The following is a 21545-nucleotide window of genomic DNA, read 5'->3' as shown; positions in this document are numbered from 1 at the left end:
GTAACACGCAGCGTTATGTATTCTGCTGTCTGGCTGGGTTGGATTTTGGATGGATTACCGAACGGCCACGGAGGTCACCTGCAAAATGTCACAAACCCAAAACGACTACAGGCGTAAAATGACCACAAACACGTTAGTCCTTTCTGGGTGTGTGGCCTTAAAATCCCTTTAACTGTTAATTTGCTCTTGTCGGTGTGTGGCTGGTTGATATTAAAACCCTTATTTGTCTCGCATCAGGGTTTCAGTTGTTTGGTGGACTCAGCTCTCCACACACACACTCTTCACATCGCCTGCAGACCTGTTTGCACCGATGAGAACGTGACCTTTTTGATAGAAAATGACGAGTTTTAAGAGCTATTGTTGAAAAGAAAAAAAGGAAAATGATCCTCTAGGTGTCACCCCTTTAAATAACATAATGGAGAAAGTGCAACAAATCTATTGCCCCTGTATTGTATGCGATCCTCAAAAAACAAATGTTAATTTTGAATATGTTACCATTTTCCTGCAGTTTAAAAATCACGTTTTTATCAGTGCATGTAGGAGCTGTGACGTGTTTCACGAAACCAACGCCATGCACTGTTTGCACCTCAACTTTACTACATGTCTCATAGGTTATTGTAAAATAGCTTTACATCCCCTCTCAACCGGAAAAGCACACGTACATCTTCAGCCTTCTCAGCTTCAATAGTCAGATGTATCTCCAAATAATGACTTTGCCTTCTTAGTTTATCTTAAGATATTCCAAATAATGGGAAGTTATAATAACCTTTGGGGACTACACATCTTGGACCAACTTAACGTTTCATTAGTGTGTGTCATGCGTAGTGCGTCCTTTCTTCATTCCTTTGTTTTTTGTGTGTTTTTTTTAATTTATGATTATTTATGTTTGAGGTTTTATGAAATAATTTTTCTTTTTTTCTTTTGCTTATGTAGCTAATCCAAACAGCAATTTCTCTCTTTCACTTAAACATGAATCTGAACTGTTTTATAGAGGAGCACAGCGTCATTGACCATCTTAATGCTTGTACATGTTACTCGCCCATGACATCAGTCAGATTTAACTAGCCGTTGCTGTGTGCAGGTCAACTTGTCAATAATATCAATCACACAAACACTACTTGAGTTGAACTTTACACTTGTCAAATGCTACAGAAGTAAATGAACCTAAACAGGAAAAAACTATTGTTTTTGACTGTAAAGTAATGCTGGTTAACATGGAGAGGTCACATTCACCAGTGCCGATTCAGACTCGAGACTGAAGTTCTGTCATTAAACTAGATCTTTGTTGCTTTGAATGTTGGTTCTGTCTGTAAACATGTCTTCTGTTGAGTTTGACCCTCTTTCCTGGACTGTATCATGGGGTTGTCAATGTTCTCTGTGTGTATAAGTGCTGCACAAGAGTAATCACAAGCAGAATGGCATATTTTGTGCAATTGATTTATTTTTATAGTATTTAAAACAGTTTTTGGTGAGAACATTGTACCAGATGTTTTATTTGGAGGTGGGAGGGGGACTGTAAGGGTTCATAGCCAATCTGTGGACAGCTTGGTAGATTAATGAACAGGGGAAATGTCTACTAATAAAATCCTAATTTCAGTTTATGACCACGTCTCCTCCTCCTTTTTAGAATGACCTATATTAATGAACCTGTTGGCACAATACTGAGTCAAAACACACTGCATAATCAGATCGTTTTCATTATTGACTCTGGATGACTGCAGTCTTCAGTGTGACAGCTATCCAAAAAGAAAATAAACCACTAGAGTAGACTAGAAAATGCATTTCCTGCAGAAAATGCTTGTGAATGCTAAATTGCTAAAGCTAAACTGGATTAATGTCTCAAATCTGTAAGAAGAAGGTGAAGTAGTGAAAATAGTTGAAAAAGTGGATAATATGATAGTATGAATTTCATTGAAAAGACCACTAATGTAAAGTTTTTTTTTTGAAAAGCTTTGAGTGTCGGTTAAACTGAATTATTGGCTTTAAAAGTTCAATAATGCCAAAAGATGTAGAACATTGTACGGTTTGAATTTATTTTCTAGTTGAAAGTATGAATAAGTAGCGAAGAGAGAGCTGTGAGAAACATTCATGAAAATGCAGAAATATGAAACCAATTGTTTGAAAAATCTCAAATACATTGCACTGTACTGCTAAAAACCGAAGTTGAAATGTCAAACTGTCAGAGTTGGAAGCTGAACTGTATTACCTAAATAAGCTAAGAGCTGAAATACATTGCTAGAAAAGCTAAAAAGCTAAACTGTAATACAAACCCCAATTCCAATGAAGTTGGGACATTGTGTAAAATGTTAATAAAAACAATACAGTGATTTACAAATTGTTTTCAACCTATATTCAGTTGATTACACTACAAAGACAAGATATTTAACGTTCAAACTGATCAACTTTGTTTTTTTTGCAAATATTCACTCATTTTGAATTTGATGCCTGCAACACTTTCCAAGACTGGGAAAGTTGAGTAATGCTCAAAAAGCAGCTGTTTGGAACATATACTGCCATCCAACCAAAGTCTTTTTTTCAGGGACTATCTGCTTATTTCAGGGACGTCCCTGCTATTTTTCAGCAAGACAATGCCAAGCCACATTCTGCACGTGACAACGTACAACTGCGTGGCTTCATAATAAAAGAGTGCGGGTTCTAGACTGGCCTGCCTGCAGTCCAGACCTGTCTCCCATTGAAAATGAGTGGCGAGTTATTAAGAGCAAAATAAGACAACAGAGATCCCGGACTGTTGAGCAACTGAAGTCGTACATCAAGCAAGAATGGGAAAGAATTCCACCTACAACGCTTCAACAATTAGTGTCCTCAGTTCCCAAACTCTTATCGAGTGTTGTTAAAAGGAAAAGGTGATGTAACACAGTGAGTGAATATTTGCTAAAAAAAAACAACAAAAAGTTGATCAGTTTGAACATTAAATATCTTGTCTTCGTAGTGTAGTCAATTGAATGTATGTTGAAAAGAATTTGCAAATCATTGTGTTCTGTTTTTATTTGCATTTTACACAACGTCCCAACTTCACTGGAGTTGGGGTTTGGACTCTCAAAAGTGGAATCTTGGAAGTGGAATGAATTGACTGAAAAGGCTGAAAGAAGAGAATACTTTGTATTATCAGACATATCCATTGCATAGAACCAAAAAGGGGGTGCCAAATTATTATTAATTTTTGAAAGTTTTTTCATAAATTAAAGTCTTAACATGAATCCAAATATATTATTAGCAAATATAAATCCCCACTGCTTACTAACCAATAGCGAAGGTAGTCTCTAAGATAGCTACCCACAGATACAGTTCATGCTAAGCATTCACTGTGCCACATGTATGTTAAACATTAAAACATTATTTATAAAATCATGCCAACAATTTTTATGTTAATAGCTTAATGCAAAATAGTTATGTATAAAGGCTTTAGGCTGCCCTACACATTGTTGTAGGCCCAGTTTAATTTTTACTTGTATGCAATATATGTAGTAGGGGGTCCCTGCTCCATCTCTCTTTCAGTTAAGTTAAGCCCCCTGCCCTAAAGAGCTGAGAGGTGAACTACATTGTCTGAAAAGAAGGGGGCTGAACAACATTGCATTGAAAAAGCTGCAAGACGAAATGCATGAATCACTAGCATGTTCACAAAAAATAGGATAAGATAAGTTCAGGCATGGAAAATGCAGATGGTTTTAAGTTTATATATGAACTCAAGTTTACTGAAAGGTACTTTTAATGAAAGTGTAAGGTATTTGAAGTAACTTACTTTGTCAGACATAGGTTTCTTTGACATACTATACTATGCTTTTTTTTATGACTTCTTTCAACATACTATACCATGACTTTTATTATTACTTGTCGACATACTATACTATGACTTTTTTATGACTTCTTTCAACATACTTTACTATGACCCTTTATCACTTTTTTTGACAAACTATACTTTTACTTTTTTCAAAATATTATACTATGACTTTATCATGTTTTTTGACATACTATACTATGACTTTTTTCAAAATATTATACTATGACTTTTTTATGACTTGTTTTAACATACTATACCATGACTTTTATTATTACTTGTCGACATACTATACTATGACTTTTTATGACTTTTTCGACATACTATACATTTTCTTTTCTATCACTTCGTTTGACATTATATGCTATGAATTTTTGACATACTATACTATGAATTTTTTCGATATACTATACTATGACTTTTTATGACTTCTTCGACATACTGTACTATGATTTTTTTATGACTTTTTTCGACATACTATACAATTACTTTTTTATTACTTTTTTCGACATATTATAATATGATTGTTTTTCGATATACTATACCATAACTTATTTATCACTTTTTTTCCGACATACTATACTATTACTATTTTATCACTTTTTTTGCAGTACTATACTATGACTTTTTCAAAATACTATACTATGACTTTTTTATGACTTCTTTCGACATACTTTATTACTTTTTAACACTTTATTCCGAAATACTATACTATTACTTTTTTTTAACATACCATACTATGACTTTTGTATGACATTTTCGACATGATTTTTTTTTTTTAGATATACTATACTATGATTAGGTAGGACTACTTTCAACATACCTTACTATGACTTTTTTATGACTTCTTTCGACAGACTTTACTATGACTTTTTATCACTTTTTGTCGACATACTATAATTTGACTTTTTTTAACATACCATACTATGACTTTATAATGACCTTTTTCGACATACTATACCATAAGTTATTTATCACTTTTTCAAACATACTATTACTTTTTATCACTTCTTATGACATACTATACATTGACTTTTTTTGACATGCTATACTATAACTTTTGTGTGACTCTTTTCGACATACTATACTATGATTTTTTTTTTCAATCTACTATACTATGACTTTTTAGGACTTCTTTCGACATTCTATACTATGACTTTTTTATCACTTTTTTCGACATACTACAACTGGACAGCTTAGATATGAAAGGGGAGAGAGAGGGGGAAGACATGCAGGAAATTGCCACAGGTCGGATTCGAACCCCATCACTTTTTTCCTACATCCTATACTATGACTTTTTTATGACTTTTTATAACATATTATACATTGACTTTTTTGACATACTATACAATTACCTTTTTATTACTTTATTTCAATATACTATACTATTACTTTTTTTAATCACTTTTTGTCAACATACTATACCATGAATTCTTTTTATGATTTTTTTCCGGACATACTATAGTAGGACTTTTTTATGACTTCTTTCAACATACTTTAATATTTCTTTTTTATCACTTCATTCGACATACTATGACTATTTTTTTTTTTTAATCACTTTTGTCGACATACTTTAATTGGACTTTTTTCAACATACCATACTATGATTTTTTAATGCAATTGCAAATATCTAAAAATGACATGAAATAAATGATTGTATATATATGCTATTTTTCTAAAATGAATGAAACTTCAACCGGATGCAGTTAAAAAAACTAAAACAAGAGAACACAACCATTTTTTTTATTTGTCTTTTATTTATTTTTCCTGATTGAAATGTATTGTAAGGTCATAATTTGTCATTCATCACATTACATGGCATGATGCACCAGGTCTACTACACCCATTTACAGGAGGAATACACGGAAACATACACAAGGTTTTACAATGGGGAAACAGGAAGTTTAGCTCATTGCACTTACAACAGTGAATGGAACACTTTGTAATCATTTTAGGCTCTCGACCTTTTTCTGTATTTTATTTTCACCCTCTTTTCTTCATTCAGTTGGGTTATTTTATGATTACTTTTTTTCTCACGTCTCCATCATCCAAATTGCTATCTCACCCTCTTTAATTTCATCTCTCAAAAAATGATCTGTCCACCCCAAAAATTACATGGAAGCCAGAATATTTTTCCCTTTTTTTGTTTCTGATGTCATCTCATTTTACAAACACAACATGTATAGAAAATCTACACAGACCAATATGTTTTTATTTTTTTTTTTTATATCCGAATACAACTTTTTAATGAGTTTTAAACAGTCCTCACGAGCCAGCCACATATGTATACAATGCAATTTTTGTCTTTTATTATTCAAATCAACAACTGTTCTTGTTTGTTATGTAGGTTTTGTTGTTTTTATCCACACAAAGCACAGGTTTGGGCAGGGAGGCTTGCATACGCTCCAGCTTGTGTCGCTGTGTAGTGTGCAAAGGCCTCTCTCATGCCTGTGTGTGTTGTGGTATGTTTGCATGTTCGAGATTTACATGTTGTACAGAACATGTCCTTCATGGCATTTACATGTTGTTATTTGTTCAAAGCGGACTCTGGTTCTCATCTGGTATTTACACTTGGAAAAGATGGCAGCCCGTGAGGTGGGAGGTCGAAGAGGTTGAAAAGGACTAGGGATGGGTGGTCGAGGGGGAGGAGAGGGGGGAGGTGTCCAGGTCATGCACTTGTAATTGTACTTTGATGATTCATTACAGGTGAAAGATGAATAAACGCTCCCTGATGGTTTTACAGTGAAAGATGGACTTTCTTTTTTGTTTCAGCATTCTCTCTCTTTACAACCTCTCACCTATGAAACATCTTTTATATATATATATATATATATATATATATATATATATATATATATATATATATATATATAACTAATATATATATATATAACTATATATATATATATGTGTGTGTTTTAAAATCGTTCTCCGGTCCTGCTATACACAACAACCGTTGTCTGCATGACCGACAGCAAGAGCAGTGGTGACAGTTACTACACTACGAACTTTACAAGCACTGTATGCTAGCTTTTTGGTTAGGAACACACAAACATACGCAGTCCGGGTTTCCCAAAAGCATTCTAAGCTGCATTTAAATACAGTCGACTCTTTTTAAGTCTGTGGCGCTAAGAGTTTGTCATTCCCTTTTTCATGGCTGTATAGCCAGAAAAATACCTCATTCTGATACCAGATCAGTGCCACAAAGGGTCAAAAATCTAAATGTCTGACTGTGTGTGTGTAAATGCAAACTTATTGCTAAGACTCTTGATCTCGGATTCAAAGGCGACTCAAGACTTTTGAGATTTGACTTCTTTTAAACACAGATCTGATGGATGCAACCTCTCTTGGCATTGTGTCTGGAAATCTGACCCTTTGTGTTCTATTGCAAACTTTTCCAAAACATAATTTGAAAGAATAAACGAGAATTTTAGCTCCTAATATTTCACTCAACAAAACTAGTTTCTGTTTTTTGGGGGGCTTAAAGAAGCTATTTCCGAGCAGATCTCACTGCAAATTTGTTAACATCTTGATTAGAAACACAACTCTAAGTTTTAACTTTAATTTTGTCAACATTTGTGCTTCAAACACCTCTGAAAAACCAGGCTGTGGCTTGGTGATTTTGCCCACTGGTGATTGCTGTGGTCTGACCTTGCTTTCCTGGATATAGACAGACACCATGCAGAGTATAGACAGAGACCACGACTGGCTAGAGGGCAGTAACAGGATGGCTTTCTTCAGTGACCAGTATTTCAGTATAAAAGCCCTTGCTGCTATGCATATTTAAGTCACCTTCGGTGGCTGTTTTCACACAGGAGCAACAAATTTGACTTTTTTTTTTTTTTTATAGACATTTTGACACAGATCTTGTTATTTATGTCTTCATGGTGATTGCTGAATCCCTCTTGTTAACAGCAGTCATGGGAAGATCACATCTGTGTCGTAAAGTGATGGAAATTTATTGCGCCTGCATAAATGCACCCATTATTTTCTATTGTCTATTGATCATCTCAGTTGCGATGCTGCATTTAGTGTGTGCTTTCCTGAGGCAAAAGTGATTGAGGAACATTTTATTGAACATTTAAATTTTTTACAAACTTCCAAAAACATATGACATACAATAGAGGAAGTTAGTATTAATTTGGGTATAACTTCAAACTCTCTCTCTCATATTATTTGTTCTACTTTGACACTAATTTTAAGTCACTGATCTGGTGGCAGTGTACCTGGGAAGTGATCTCTCCAGGCTCGGTGCGGTTTGTCAGGGCCACGGCCAGATCCAAACCGAACCAGAATAATCACACAGCTGAATTTAACTCTACGAAGACCCAAAAAAAAGCAACAACCATGATGACCTGTAATCTTGTACATAAAATAGAGAAAGGGAAACCTATGGAAGTATATTAAAACAACAAATCAATTGACAGCACATTACCAGAAAAGTACATTTTTAACAATTGATTATTGTGGTCGTGCATAAATCCAGCGATAGATAACATCTGTATAAACATAATTTCTCACTCTGTCTATAGATTTCAAACCTAAATCTCTCTTATTTCTTCGCTCCCAGACAGCTTTCTATCCCCTCTCACTATGATAAAATAAATTCTTACATAGATAAATCATTTTATAAATGTTTCACAAAAAATATATACTGACTTCTTTTACACAGTTTCAGTGACTTGAAGTAAAGTGAAGGAGTTGTAAAGGAGTTAGGCCTACTGTGCACCTTTAAACACACATACAAACTCGCTCTCACACCAGTTAATTAAATTTAGGAATACCTTGAATAGTACTTCACTAGTAGCCTACAGCAGTATTTTTAATCAAATATAATCTATAATTTATATATTATTATCAATAATATGCATATAAATATTTGTGTTTGAACTGGCTTTGTGTTTCACTTAGATATTCTTTAAATACTTCTCTCTCTGCAAAACAACAACAAGTGCACATTCAGGTAACCGAGTTTTGGGCCTTCGTCATCTAAACCAAAAAAAAATTATAATGTATATATGTAGTCTATTTTTATATAAATCTCTGGACAACTTTTCTGTATAGTCTGTTAACCCCTGCTTGAAGCAAAACAAAAAATGATGGCCGACAGCAGATGCTTTCATGACAGCTGGGATCTTTCAGTGCTTCCTCTAACCCATTTAAAATGCATTTTATTTCCTTGTTTTTCTGGGAAATACTTATCTAATAGAACAGCAAATTGACTATTTATAGTGTAGCATCTTTTGTGAGACTTTTGTTTTTGCTCATGAACATTTTAGGTTTATTTTTATGCAGTTTTCACAACATAGACTGATTACTAATTGACCATTGACATTTTCTTGTTGAATTATATTTTTATGGCAAATTTCTACTCCATGAAACATTTAAAAAACAGTGGTGGATATGTGGCAGGACCACTGCCGTTTCCTTACTCATCCTCTCAGCTCTGATTGCCATTTCCCAGCTGTCATAAAAACATCTTTATAGAGAGACTCTTTGGCAGAGACTCCCAGTGGCGGAGGACAGGGGACCCTGAACCATGTGCCAGGTTAACACAAGTAATACAAATACCCTTCTTGCTATTTCCTAGCTTACTGGTGACCTATATTATACAAACACACAAATTCACAGAATGTCCTTATTTTGATCTATGTGGGATGCCAAAACAAAGCAAACTTGATATTAGAATAACCAAGGTGTAATACATGATTGTGACTTTTTTTTTTAATTACTTGACCCATTCGTGTATTTTCACTTCCCTTTTCCTCCTCATGTTTCTATTTTTCCAAATATGATTCATTGCATAGAAGGACTGGAGATGAGAGGTTGCCTCTTCTGCCCACCATATTTGTTGTGGTTGAACTCGTGTTTGTCTTGTTTTCTTTTCTTTTTCCACATTGGATGATAGTTGTTAAATACACGCATACAGACCCCCACACATACATACAAACATTAGGAACAGAACAATATAGAGGTGACTTTAAGGTTTTCTGCGCCGGGCGGCATGCGAAGGTTCCCAGCGAGCGTTCACACAGACAATATACAGCAGAAGTTGGTTGGTTCGTTGGCTTTGCTGAAGGCCTCGCAATGTTTGGCCCGACAGAGTGGGTTTGAGTACCGAACCGCAGATTCCACAATGCACTGCAGGAGCAACAGCAGGGAGAACACTGACCTGAGAAGTTTCCATGACAACTGACAGTCTGAGAGAGAGGTTTTCGGGGGTTGGGTTACAGGTCTGGACGCCACCGTGATAGAAAATAAAAAATAAAGGCAAGTGACTTTGTGACACAACCAAGTGTGTTACTTTTGGTTCCTCAGTCACATGAGTGCGAATTTTTTTCTCCCTTTCGTTTGACACCATTTTTGAGTGTGCTTTCACGTGTGCTGTGCACATTTGACGGAGTGAAGACACATGCGGATACACACTGATGTGTAAGGAGCTTGGTGGGGCTCCCAATAAACATCCATCTTGGAGGGTCAGAAGAATCACATTGAAACCCGAACCCCCGCAGGTGACGATGTCAAGTCCAGTTCTGCCGCGACGTGTGACTGGTCTGCTTTTCAGTGCCTCTCTGCTGCCCTGCAGTGCTTTCAGATCAGACTCCAGCTGGCTAATACAAGCAGCGTATCACTTTGATCCACCGAGTGGCTGACTGAAGACATGATGTCTCACTGTTGGTTGGAGGAGAAGATCTGGGTGGTACCAAACTGTTGTTTATAGTTGAGCTCCTGCTCTCTGATGTATTAGTACAGCAGTAGTACGTTTGGTGGTACGTTTAAGTCAGACTTGAGCAGTACATCAGTGGTAAGTAAGACAGACGGAGGCAACATGTTTCTATTTCACCAACTTTTTAAATGACACAAGATTGTGCTCTTTACTTTCTTACCTCTAAAAGTATTAATAATAAATAAGAGTCAAACAATTGACGGAGGGCATGATGAAGGTAACAAAACTATACAAAACATAAATAAAATAAAATTAATATCACAAACAATTATCAAAAACAAAGTTAATTTAAAAAATAGAAATTAATCTCACTGTGGCCAGTGGTCCAGCTGATATTACTACATAAAAAAGGGTATGATTTAAATGTGTTTACAGGGTGTAATAAAAAAAGATCCCAGTTTTACTTTAAAATAAAATATTTAAGAATGATTAAGGCAAAATTGGTAACCTGCAACATAAAAACCAGGCAATAAACAAAACTAAATTATAAAAAAATGAAGAGAACACAAGAAATGATAACCACCAACAACAACATGAGACACAGCCAAGAGCCAAATGTTGTGGAGCAGTTGGAGAAACGCCATCACCACAAGCACTGCAGGTAAATGTTGTCTTAATGGCTTTGCAATGGCTGAAAAACAACCCGACCACATACGGCTTCACTCAAAATACCAATCAAATTTATTTTTTTTTACTTAAAAAAAACAAAAGGCTCCTCCTATTCCCGTGGCCCGATTCCTGTGAGTTGCTCCGGAAATCTCTCTTCTTTGTTATTGTTTACGTCATCTAGCTAAGATGTGTTTCCCAGTGTCTTTATGGCCTCTGTTAAGTAATGATGAACAGTGTAAGGTCTTGGATATAAAGTTCCATGCATTCCAAATTCCTACTTTTTTTATAATCCACTACACTTCTTGAAAGACATGGCAAGTTGAGGATCGTGGGGCGGGGATTACAAATAAAGAATCAGCATTCAAGAAACGCGGAGAGGTGAGGAAGAGGGGGAGCAAAAGGTTTCAATAGTTCCAATCTGGAATGTAGATAGAAACAAAACGTGGAAAGAAACGCTAGCCGACACACTGGTTCTCTGTGTCAGCTATGTCGTTAGCATTGTCTTATTCATTCAACGTGACATTTAAATTAATTTCCTTCCCACCAGGTGATTAACAAGAGGTCTTTAGTACCAGAAAAACCTGCAGTACCTCAGCAAGTTTTATAAGTTTATTTTCTCCACTCTTGTTTTACTAAGAGAAGAGATAGAAAAGAGGAGAGAGGCTGGTTTGTTTCTGTTATTCCTAGTTTGAGCACAGGACTGTGAAACCAAGGATCCTAGCATGCCACCATGCCTGTGGTAAAGCTACCATGTCCTGTAAGCAGGAAGAAGCAGCTCTCATATAAATGGTGAAGTCATCAGCATAGAGAAGTAGAATTGCACCTCCCTTTTATTTCCTTCCATTGAAGCTGCAGTGTAAAATCCACATGGAGGGCTGAGGTGGTACATGGCTTCCATTGGTTCTACTCATCCTCAACGGTTGTGTAGATCTCCAGTGATGCAAGTAGGCTCCCTCTACTGGCATGGAGGAAGAGCAGCAAAACCAAAAAAAAACTTCTTGAATTTTGCTGTCATGTTTGGCTGCCAGTTGCTCTTTTGTGATGAAGGAGCGGAGATGTGTCTAATTGCTACAGGTTGGTTCTAGGACTCTGTGGTAGTTTGGTGGAGACCAATTCTTTGGCTAGGGACACTGGATAGAGGGTAGTCCTTCTAAACACGGGTGTTGGCTTGGCATGATCTGTAAAAAAAAAAAAAAAGGTAATTTAGTCAAAACTATTTAACACAACCGTTTTGATACGGTATGCTTAAAAAAGATATGTGTATATTACAGTGACAACAGTTGTCACTCCATCAAAATGACCACCTGTAACTGTTGTTCACCTTGTTTACTATATATATATATATAAAATACAGAGAGAATACATAAGACTTGAATATTTCTCATATATGAACACCATAGTTTAGTACACAGCAACTGCTGTGCTTCGAAATATTTTTAGAATAATTTATAGAATAAAAAATTGTAGCACAGGAGTTCAATAAATGAACGATGTCTGGGTGCACAAACCATTAATGTTGATAATGCATTGGGCTGACACTAGCCTCACATTGCCAGACCTTCCTCCACAGTGCTGCGAAGAAGGGTCTGGCTAGTCCACACACATTCTGGGATAGGAGAAAACGTGCTTTGGTTTATTGGCATTCTTTTAAACCAATCAGAATAGTCTTAGGCAGCACTGGACGGATAACGGTGCCTCTGCAAAAGAGCCCCGGGATGGAACTTGTTTTGGTGGATGCGTACGTTTAAAAGTTGTTTTAGTCGTGCAAGAGTAAACAGATTCAACAGATAGTCTAGCTAGCTGTCTGGATTTACCCTGCAGAGACCCCGCGGAAGGTGACGGACATCCGACCAGAAATGAGGGACATCTGGCAGAAACTCCGGCACTGAAACAATTCCGTAAATGAAACGTTGTCGATATAGACTAGGCCGACACCTATTCAATTGATAGCAACACCGAATAGAATAGGCAGGACAGGGGAGAATACACAAAATGAATGATCTGATTTAGCACTGTGAGTCTGAATATGCCAGGTTGTCTTAAAGCTGCTTGTAAGTTATATGTAGTCAAAGAATGTAGTTTGGGGTCCTGTTTTTTTGAATGCCAAAAACACTTAGGGAGCCTCTCTACTCAAATGAAGGTGAATGCTGTATAGAGTTGTAAAACTGTAAAAAATAAAGTTGGCCACTAGATGGTGGATAAGCCTAGGAAATCTATATAGTATACCGTACTGACATTTAAATCAAGTTTTGGCGAAATAAAACCATGCCTTCTCTTGAGTTTTCCCTTAAAGTCCATTTTATTTTCCAATTTATCATGTAGATCTGACAAAGATTTTGTTGAATCAACATTTTTCTGTTCAATTAAATCAGCAATGTCAATGATTTGTGTTTAGGAACCCCAAATCACGCTGGTATCTGTATGTCATGCATCTTTGTACTATATGTGAGCATCCAGTCAGTGTATTTCATTTATCCATTACAGGAAGGTTCAATCCTCAGATCTTCCTACATCTCACTACAAGGAGCAGTAATGATAGTGGAAGCAGAAGCAAGAGTAAAAAGTGTTTTTTTAGTCAAGAAAATAGTGTGAAAATCCTGTTGCAACAAAACGGTTGCAAAAAAATGGACTCAAAATGAGTGCGTTGTTTTACTAAGTATTTCAAGCATGAACCAGCTGTACCAGGCAGCGGTGTATATACTATGTGCAGTAAGGGTAAGCAGCCTCATCAACCTAAAGTCATGATAACAATAAAAATGTTTAGTACTTTGCTGCCCTTAAATGACACAAGAGTGAAGTCACTTGTATAATCTGGTACTTCAAATTTTCTGCACACCCCTGAGGTAGAGGCCTTTCATTGTTCAAACTAGTAATGCTTTAGTGTTTTTTGTCTTTGTATTGGTCAAATATAACTCATTCTGCAAACTGGGAGCTGCACACTCTTTCTTTTTCTTTCTTGTGTTTGGTCATACACCTACACCCTGCATCAGGCTAACAGGGCAAACAGAGTGAGAGAGCACCTCAGTGTATATATAGACACTGCAGTAATTAGGCCCAATGCAAAACACCTGTGTACCCCAGACACTAGCATCACCTGTGTCCTGTAAATTACATTTAAATGCAAATATGCTGCATGTTGATTTAGGTTCAGCATCCATTGCCAATGCAGGATGTAGTTTCCATTGCCTAAACCTGTAAAACTCACTGGTACACACATTTATTTAGTAATATTTGGGTGATTTGCGTGTAACTAACATTTGTAAATAACCATAAAATACACACTATTTATTAATTATTTGCCAAATGTTTTATTTTTATAACCATGTTTAAAATTATGTATCAGACCTTTAAAGCTTTGGGAGTCTATTCATATTTACCGGTTGTTTTCGCCCCCCTCCATGAACTCCTGTTTCCTAGTAGGTCCAGTATGTTTCCCAAATGAATATACACTGTATACATCTTTTTTAGAATCACTGCCTTCTGGTTTTCTCTCCCACTGTGCCTGACCCAGATTAACTGCTCCAAACATGCTGTATATTATTGTGCCCAGAACTAGACTTAATCTGGTATAGTGAACACAAAGGGCTGGTATGCAACAAGCAGCTAGCTGACTCACAGAGAGATGGAGGGAGGGGGAAAAACATCATGTGGCCAAAAGGACACACAGTATGGACACATGTTTGTGTACTGGGATTTTTTTTTTTTTTTAAGCTACAGCATATAATGGGTGGGGGAATGAAAGTAGAAATGGCAGAAACAGAGAACAAAAAAGGGGGAGATCCTTTACAGTGTAGAAGAAACAAGACAAGACGTGCAGAGAGAGAAAGCGAATGAGAAAGTGAAATTCTACAGAGAGAGGAGAGATAGCAGGAAAGTGAGAAAGTGAGAGCAAAAGAAGAAGAGGAAAAAAAGCAGTGATGTTTGACAGCAGCGGTAGAGTGTGGGAGGAGAGAGAGTCACATGAGGCACTTAGTCAGCGCATGGCTGCACAGCACACAGAAACACACAGAGTCCAGGCTCAGTACATTATCTTTTATGGCACATGTGCATGCTCTGAAATACAGCAGCAACATCAATGCCTGCTGATCTCCCCATTGTGCATCAAAAGCTTCAAAACCCACTGCACCAAGGCTAAGATTTCCAATGAAAAATAACAATAGATTTTCCTATTGCTGATTCTATTTTTACTGCCCCAACTCACAAAAAACACATCTACACCCTGTGTCAGAGCCACATGGCATGAAATGACCTGACATTCCCTCAAACCTGCCTCCTAAACATTACAATCATAGATGACTAATTTGCAATATGTTTTGTATTAGCTAATGCCTGTTCATGTTGAACGTGTCTGCAAAACATTCACTGTCAACTTATTTTATTTACTGCCCTACAAAACCTGCTCTTGGCAAATAATGCATGATTACCACTTGATGATTAGTAAGCTAACTAATGTTGTAGCAACTGTCGTAGCAACCGTGACTTAAATAGTTGACTGTAATCACACAAGGACATCACAACATTTTTCAGAGATATACAAAAGATAAATATGTGATACATTAAACCTCTACTTCTGAACCTTTATGCAACAAATACTGTATTTGTAACACTCATTAAGGTGTTGAAGCTAATTCACGTGAATAGCAAATTATAGCCAATACTCAAGCACGGTTTGACGAAGTTGGCATAACCACTTAGGAGGAGTTTTTTTCTTCATATTTTCAGTGTTGTTTATAGGATTTTGTCTCACAGATTTATATTTAGGTTGTGAGATCTTTAGGTGTTCGTCACAATAATTCTGACTTCTGTGATGTTGTTATCAACGTGAATATAAATAAACCCTTAAATATACCTTGAAGACACTGATGCTAGTTTCATTTCTGACCAGTGTTTTACATTACTTTGATACTTTGGTTCATTAAAAGAGCTACAAGCCTGATTCTGAACCTCTTTGTTTGATGTTACATTGTCAATTTACTCTAATAGGTTAAAGTCAGACAGTGGTTCATAAATCCTTGGCATGCATTTGGAAAAAATAATGACTTTTGTGGATTTATTTCTGGCCAAGCTGAATGCAGGCTTTTAAACTCTTTCAGGAGCAGGCCACAACACAACAGCTGCAAAAACACAGAAGCAGCGACAAAACTGGCTTCAGTCTGATCTGGAGGAACAAGCAACACAGGCAGCTTGTCTCCACATGATGTGCCCTGAAGACAAAGTGATACGTAAATTAAAATGGTGCTTTGTGCTCAGAGTACAAGATTTGTTTCATAAGGGGGAGATTAATATTGCTGTTGTTTTTAAAGGTGCCCTGTGGAGTTTTCTCATAAACAAACAAGTTATATTTACTCACTGACATGCATTGTGTGTATCTAACAAATGTGTTGAATATATTTCCTCATTAAACATTTGCAAAGCTAAGATTTAAAGTATAATAAATCCAGCATTGTTTACATCTAACGTGTACTAGCTTGAAGTATTCTTCTCTGCATTTGTTGGCACACTGCAGCATATATTAGCGTGCTACCAACACCCGTTGATCAGTGGGATAGTGTGACACCATTGGCAGGACTGTGTACTGCATGTGGAGGTCAAAAACTCAACAGGAGACTTCTGTCGTTTGCCACACTGATAGCCCGACGACAAATCTTGATCAGGTGGAAAGATTGTAATCCCCCAACATTTGCGCAGTGGGTAAGGGACATGCTGTATTTTATTAAATTAGAGAAAATAAGGTATTCTGTCAAGGGGTCAGCTGACAAATTTATGTTGATATGGCAACCTTTCCTTAGTCGCCTTGATGCTTTGGCCCCTGATGACTTTATGGCTGAGTGAAGATTTCGGTACGTGGCTAGCAGTGTTGGACGTGTAGTACTGAACGGTCTGCTGATTATATCATGGCATTGTTTATTGATCTTATATTTTTATATCCTGTGCTGTCCATATGCATGTTAGTGCCCCGGATATCAATGTGAATAACTTGAGTTCTGTAGATCTTGGTTTGTTTATTTTCTTTTGTTACCTTATTTTATTTATTATTTCTTTATTGTTGTTTTAATTTTTTCAATATTGCTTAAGTTGATCACCCTCTAATATTTTCATGGGTGGGGGGAGGGGGGTGGGTGTATACAAGCCCAATGTGTCCTTATGGTGAATTGTTAATTTGTTGTAACAAAACTTAAAAAAAAAAAAAACTCAACAGGAAACCTTCAATTTCTCTAAATAATTTCCTGTGTTGGTGTTTGTTCAAAGATTGTATATCAACCAATCATGTGGTACACATCTGGATCCAAACTACAGAAAAGTGTGTAACTATAACAAGTCATATAGGTTTTTAGAGCTAAATCCTTCACTTAAAAGCAATCATTTTCCACATTCTGCAAGATCATTTGATCCGGATGACGCAAAACCTACATACACATAAATTGTGGGTTTCAGTTGAGAGCTTTAGTGTCCAATGATGTTCTAAATTATGTTTTAATAGCTTATTCATCAGCCTTGAAAATAAATAATTTGTCAGTGCTAGCTAACTTTCCAGTTTTGCAGCCGATCACTTCACACAGCATTACAAAGTATAAAAGTGTAATTCTTTTAAAGTGCCTATGTTCTTTGAACATCTCCGGCTTTTAGATGCCTCCTAGTGGTAGTATTAAGAAGGACACTGTGGCATACAGCAATATGTGGGAAATAAAATCATTATTATCCTAACAGTTAAACACACACTACAAAGTAAATGTTTAGAATTTTACACTAAAAATGTACAGTGTGGTTTAAGACCACAATAAGTTAGGCAAAGTTAAAAGTAACTTACTGTCTGGCCTGCCAGAGAAAGCAGCATGTTCTCTCTGCCAGTGTGTGCTCAGGCCTGAGACATGAAGTGTCCAGAGGATTCCAGTCCTTGTTGGCTGCAAGAGGAAGCATCAGCATTATGACAAGTTTTTTTTCTTAATCGAAACATCAACCTCCTGAAACATAGTTGGACAATATTGGACCAGACATAAACTCCACTGTTTCCCAATGTGCCCACAGGATATGTTGTTAATCCCAGAGTGCTGCATAAAGTTATATGGATATATTTACCATTATTTTTGGTAGACTATTTGCAAATTATCCAACATGCGATAAAGTTAAATGTCAAAACCATAGACTGTAAATATAACGGATGGAGCGTCCGGGTCTGAAAAGTAAAGCCAATGTGGAAGTGCCTTAAACCTGCATTCAATCTAATTTCCAACAGGGGGAGACTCCACTGGTTGCAAAAATAAGTCAGTTTCTATAGAAGTCTATGGGGAAATGCCCCTACTTCTCATTAGATTTATTACCTCAGTAAATATTTTCATAATGGGTTTATGGTCTCAATTACAAGTTTTAAGTTCTTCCTTAATACAGCATGATGTTAATTTTTTCATAATGATGTTCCAGTTGTTTTTTTAAATGACAATAAAGCAGGGCATACTTTAAGGTGTGGCAACATGCTAACCTGTCAAGATAATCTTACTTGAAGGGCAATGATACAGTAGTGCTGGAAAAGCAAACAAACATGGATGCCTTATGTCAGCTTAACCCTTGTGTTGACCCGTTTTAAATTTTTGTTTTATATCAGAAAATATGGGACGTAGAAATAAGCGCTGAAAATGTGTAGAAGAAAAATGTAACAATTTAAAACGTTGGAAAAAGCAAAAACAAACTGTGAAAAAAAGGCGTCAAAAACGTTTTTTTCAAGGTTGACGGGAAGACAACACAAGGGTTAAGCCTGTTCAAGGTAATTAAACCCAACTTTAATAGATATATTGATACATTTTCAAACTGCAATGACCAACTCCCATATGACATAAGCATGCTATTGAACCAGGCTCTGGCCAAAGGCTCAAAGGTTTCTGCAACCAAACATGGATTTCAACCACTGCAGCAGCTGATTTTAATAATCTGCTGGTTGATGGTCATTAGTGAAAACAGCTGGTGAATGAAAAGCTGCAGACTGTTGGTTGGCCACAGTTCCTAGCCTGAAACTGTGGTAGAAGATACAATTACCTACTAAGACTTAAAGTGTTTGCAGGTTAAATGCAGGGGTGGAAGTAACAAAATAAAACTTTAAAAACTTTCACAAAGTTGTTTTTGTGTGTACTTACTTTTTAAAAATCTGTAATTTTACTTTTACTTAAGTACTTTTTATCACAAGTATCGTACTTTCCTAAATTTTAAGTTGCATCCATTACAGAGTAAAAACAAGAGTCACATGAGATAAATCAGCAGCTGCAGCAAAGAACAAGCTGCAGGTGTGTCTGCGGCTGAACTCTCTACACTCAGCTGACACAGATACATGTTGTAAACGTTTACGTTCATTGTCCAAGGGTCAGCCGCCAGCGGGTGGGAAGGGTGCAGAACGACGGTTGCACCCGGGTGGGGCCTAGTATTTAGGGAGCAGTACAAATGCATAACAATGCCATCAAATTAAGGATCACAGCCTTTTGGGATATGGTAAGCATTGTTGCAACTCGGCGTAGTTAACATGAGGGGTCATGTTGCTGATATTGTTCCACTAGTGTGTACGTGTAGCCACCCCCCTCCCCCCTTTCCCATCCCCCCTGCTCCTTTAAAAAATGTAATGCAATAACGTTTACTAAGAGTACATTTTATTGACCTACTTTTTACTTTTAATTGAGTAATATAAAGTACAATGTTCTAGTAATCTTTCCACCTCTGGTTAAATAACAATGTAAGTACTCACCAGTATGCTCAGCTCTCCTCTCTGTTCCCCTCTCTCTCTCTCTCTCTCTCTCTCTCTCTCTCTCCTTCCTCTCTTTCTTAGTAAAAGAAAAGCAGGGGGAATTTCACAGGTTTTTCTGGTACGGGGCCTCGTGACTCTGTCATTCGACATTTACATAGTCCTGCAAATACATAGAGACATTCAGTCAGTTTATTTAATATTATTTTTCATTTCATGTTAAAAAAACGTACTTAATTAAAGCAGCGTTGTTGCTGGACCTCAAAAACACAGCAGGTAGGTTATTTTCATATTCAGGGTAGGATTCTCCATTTAAAGAAGTCTCCCCTTATTTGAGAATGGTCTTTAAAAATGTGTTAATAAGCAAAATGCACGTCAAGCTGGAAATTGTTCACATCCCTTAATGTGGTCCATGTAAATAACATGATACAACATGGGCATTTTCACTGCACAGGCCCAATAATAAAATATATTTGAAATGTGCAGGGAGGCAAGGCTTGTCTGTCGCTGTCTTATTTTGAAAAACATCAAAACTTGACTTATTTTTGGTTTCTTGATTCCAGTCAGAAGTCCAGTCTCAAGTAAATCAAATTTCAAAGCAGTCAAGTCCACAGCTCTGGTAGTGGTAGTGTGTACAGTATATGTACTCTTGACTTAACGCCGCTACGTCACATCTATGTGTATTTAGCTGTGATAACCTGCTGTGTAAACACTCATTCTGCTTGATGTAGACAGTGCGTCATAGCAGGAATAAGTTGCCACTGTCAATATAAAATGTTCACCCTGCACATTCAGAGCAGAGCAGCTAGAGGACCACAAACAAGAAACTCAGACAGAGAAGAAAACACACAAACACTCAGACATAGACACACTGCTTTTAGGAACACACTGCCTGTTCTGAGTAAACCACTTTAAGCCACCCACTCTCTGCTGCCTATAAGAGTCAAAACACAACACGCTGTAGCTATCTGTCAACATCCCAGTAGACTTTGAACAAGCTGCATCTCAGAGATTTATTTTAATACCTAATGTTGAGATGCACTTGTTCACTGAAGGAAAAAAATAATAATTTCAGCTCCTTGTACATGAATTATTGACCAAAAATACTGCGATTGTCTGATGATTACCCTGTATCTTGTGATTCTTTTCATATGTACAGTCATGCTGTTGGGTAGATTTTATAAACTGAATTATGACTTCTGTGTTAAGGGAGTTCTACATAAAAGATCTACGAGAAGTTTATAAATAATGAAAACAATCTTCAACTCAGGGAAAAACAAGACAATAAATTAAATAGAGTTAAATGGCAAACTGATGCTTTTAAACAGCTTGAGGTAAGCTGATTTGAATGAAACAACCTCAGCTACAAGTTTTCCCATAAAATAAAAGCCCAAGTAGATAATAAATCACCTTATAGTTTCCTAGTGTGTTTTCAGTGCTGCTTCTTTTATGAAGGAGTTGTCTTGTCTTGTCTTGTCTTATTGGGATACATAGGACTTATTGGGATATGGATTCCTTATGTTTTCTTGCCTCGCAGTTTTCCTTGGATTAGGGTGGCACCTAAAAAATGGTTGCAGCTGCTGCCGTGGTCCTGCTCGGCACCCTGCTACACTCCCTGCTACACTCCCTACTATGCCCTGATCTGCTACAACTACTACTGTATTTCTAGTCATAGTTCCATTATCTCTATT

At 36.7% G+C, this 21545-nt stretch overlaps 1 protein-coding gene across 4 annotated transcripts in view; it reads right to left on the bottom strand.

Annotated features, from left to right (window-relative positions):
* Positions 1-7483: 7483 nt before the first annotated feature.
* Positions 7484-21545, bottom strand: part of bsna (bassoon presynaptic cytomatrix protein a) — a 189403-nt gene continuing 175341 nt past the window's right edge. For 3 of the 4 annotated variants that reach the window (XM_039801784.1, XM_039801788.1, XM_039801787.1), the window contains 3 exons: positions 19858-20017; positions 17941-18034; positions 7484-12310 (listed from right to left, as the gene is read on the bottom strand). The gene's annotated coding sequence lies outside the window, so the exon portion shown is untranslated. The remainder of the gene's footprint in view (positions 12311-17940; positions 18035-19857; positions 20018-21545) is intronic. The other variant, XM_039801785.1, reaches the window with a different exon arrangement.

The sequence above is a fragment of the Perca fluviatilis genome, chromosome 5 (genome assembly GCF_010015445.1).
Source record: "Perca fluviatilis chromosome 5, GENO_Pfluv_1.0, whole genome shotgun sequence".
Taxonomy (NCBI): domain Eukaryota; kingdom Metazoa; phylum Chordata; class Actinopteri; order Perciformes; family Percidae; genus Perca; species Perca fluviatilis.
This window is presented reverse-complemented; position numbering and strand designations above follow the sequence as displayed.